This window comes from Syzygium oleosum, unplaced genomic scaffold (assembly GCF_021117445.2).
Source record: "Syzygium oleosum isolate NSW1041296 unplaced genomic scaffold, Sole_v2.1 Sole_v2.06, whole genome shotgun sequence".
In the NCBI taxonomy this organism is placed as follows: domain Eukaryota; kingdom Viridiplantae; phylum Streptophyta; class Magnoliopsida; order Myrtales; family Myrtaceae; genus Syzygium; species Syzygium oleosum.
Genome location: NW_026607490.1, coordinates 2,330,560 through 2,333,681, shown reverse-complemented (window position 1 = coordinate 2,333,681; position 3,122 = coordinate 2,330,560). Strand labels below are relative to the sequence as shown.

Genomic DNA, 3,122 nt, shown 5'->3' with positions numbered 1-3,122 from the left:
TTAAATGCGGTTGATAAGATCAACACGCAAGATGAGGGCAGAATGTCAAAGTGGTACTGAAGTTTGAAAATTCTTTCAAGTTTCCACCTTTATCATCGGGTTAGCTGATCAGTTATAAAAGCTTCGAACGTGTAGACATGAATCGACTGCATCATTAATCTTTTGGTCTGATGTAGAATTCATAATGTTAAGAGGCAAAATCTGTGTGCCCTCTCCTTCCATGACCATTCAATGCGTTTAACCATATCCGATCATAAGGAACGATAGCATAACCAGAAAAGAGAATTTATTTCCATTAAATGGCAGCCAAGCCTTGCACCACGCATGTATAGAGAGACCTAGAATGGTTTCTACATATGGTATTAGCAATCTAATACATTTTTTTCTCATATCGGAGCAGTTCCTGATGGCTATCAGTGCAGTTGTGGAGAGTTTAGATGGCACTGAGGATTGAAGAAGGACAAGGAGGTATTGGAATGTCCACCGTACCCTCGAGCATCAGAAGCACCTTCTTCATTGAAGGACGAAGTGATGGCTCTTCCAGGATGCACCAGAGACCCACCTTAACCATTCTCTCCAACTGTCTTCTGTCCATTAATTCATCATCTACAAGCTTCTCTAGTTCGCCGGCTCGAAAATGGCTGTAGACCCATTCTTCGAGAACGGCTTCCTCATCAGGGAGGTTCCAATCCAAACTCCTTCGGCAGCAGATGATCTCCAGCAACATGATTCCAAAGCTGTAAACATCCGCTTTCACTGTCACCGGCAGTTTCTTGTGCCACTCTGGTGCAACATACCCTCGTGTTCCTCTAATCCTTGTCATGGTGTTGGTTTGATCTGGCTTCAGCAGCTTTGATAACCCGAAATCGGACATTTTCGCATGCTTATGTTCGTCAATTAGTATGTGCTGTGGCTTTATGTCACAGTGAATGATCAGGGTTTCACACTCTTCATGTAGATAGAGGAGACCTCTAGCTATATTCCGAGCGATTCCCATCTTCTCATCCCCACGAGGTCGTCTTTCAGGCGCAAAAAGCAGATCTGCGAGGGATCCATTGCTCATGTACTCATACACCAAAAGCCTGTGGTGTCCATCAAGACAATAACCGAGCAGCTTGACAAGATTCCGATGATACGTCCTCCCAATAATTTTCACCTCAGTTTGGAATTCACTATCCCCATCAGATGCGATCTTCTCTAGTTTCTTGACAGCGACAACCTCGAGGCCATTGGACAACGTGCCTTTGTACACTGTCCCAAATGCTCCTTGCCAATCTGTTCGGCAAAATCTTTGGTCACCTTCTTCAGCTCTTCATAAGTATATAATGTTGGCGAAAGGTTCTCTATCATTCTAGTATTTCCCTCCTCAGAAAACGTTACGTGTACCCGAGCACGATACTTGGAAACAATGAACGCAGACACCGCTGGTGTGACTAATGCAAAAGCAACAGACGATGCGATCGCGATTATAATCTCTCTACCAAAAGGTCTTTTCATTCCAGTCTCACCTACCTTGATGTAAAGAGTGCTCGAGTCGTCGAGGTTTCTCCTGCCATATCTCAGAGGGAGCCTCTGCTTTCCGCAGTTTCCATCTTTGTATATCACGGCTTCGCAATTGCAATCAAGCAGACACGCTTCTTGACAATCTTTCTCGGTCGAGAACGTCTGTGAGGCATAGGTGGTGTTCTCCCACTGAGTATTATTGACCGGTTGCATGTTATATCCAGGGACAGGGTCCGTCCCCTCGCAGGTTCGGGCGGTGAAATTCCTCTTGCAGCCGGATCTCCTGTCGCCCTTGTTCACAGGTGCGAATCCTGGGAGACACTCGCACTCGGCATTCTGATCGTTCATCTTGCAGAACATGTTGAACCCGCATATGCCACCGGGGCTGCATTTGTCATTAGAAGATTCCCATTCCTCGGACAAGTTTTTCCCGCTTGCGTTGTAGGAGTATAGTCGCAAAATCCCATCCACATCGAGTCTCATGAGATAGATGATTCTTTCATTAGGAGGTCCCCTACTAGGGGTGATATTCTTCAAAATTTCACCTGTTATATTCAACAAGTAGAGAGAACCATCATTACCGAGATTTAGTGTTGCGTTGTTACTGACTCCAAAGGTCTCGGGCGAACAGTAATAGTTCACGCCCACCGGACTATCAACCGGATATTGCACAAGGTTCCCATTTGTTTGCATGTCAAGGCGAAAGATACTGGTCGATGGGTCGCTATCAGAAATGCTCGAAAGCAACTGTTGGCCCGGTGATAAATGTTGCCCTGCCAAGAGGGTATCGGTTGGCGAATCGAAACTCTGCCATATTTTGTCCCCCCTCGAGTTATACAGAACGAAATTGCCTGTATCGGAAAAGGAAGCTGAGACTGCTGCCTCACTAGCATTGGCGACGAGCGTATCTTGTGCGCCTGCAGACTGTAGGACGAGTCTCCCGCCACTAGTGAAGAGCAGGGTGGAACTGCTTAGGACTGGAGGGTTGTCTCGGTTGGCGGTCCAAACCACAGTTTTGCCTAGAGTTACTCCAACCGAGTAACCATGGTCTCTCTGGTAGAATCCGAATGCGAAGAGGCCGGAAGGCGAGAGCCATGAGGAGTTGGTGGAGGTAGGGGTGAGAGATGCACCAAGGTTTATGTTTGTCTGTCTCTGTGAAGTTGCAGGTATGAAGATGAATGCAAATGAGAGAAGAATGGGAAGTGGAGCAACCATGGAAGTGAAGCGCATGTAATGGACGGTCGAATCAGCCATCAAAGCAAAGTGAGATCATGTAGGTCTAGAGACTGTCTGAATGTTTGAACTTGTTTTGTGGTGTGAAGAATCAGCTCTTTGCTTGTACTTTATAGAGCCAAGCATCTAGATTGGAAATTAATGTGTCTAGTGTTTTTTAACTCTCTCTATTACAGAGACCTTGACCCTAGGAAGGTGTACTTTTTACAAAGAATAGGATTTTGGCCAAAGTCATCTCAAGACTTCCAGTGTGTTAAAGCACGGCAACGCGTTTGAAGACTGGGACTTCATTATGAATCTGCGGTCAAAAAGGAACGGCGTTTGTTTATCAAGGCAAAAGCTTCAATTTTGTCAAAACGATGTGATTTGCTTGAGCATCCATTGGT

General features: G+C 45.8%; 1 pseudogene; it reads right to left on the bottom strand.

Annotated features, from left to right (window-relative positions):
- Nucleotides 1-401: 401 nt before the first annotated feature.
- Nucleotides 402-2,757, bottom strand: LOC115688758 (G-type lectin S-receptor-like serine/threonine-protein kinase LECRK3; annotated as a pseudogene).
- Nucleotides 2,758-3,122: the final 365 nt, after the last annotated feature.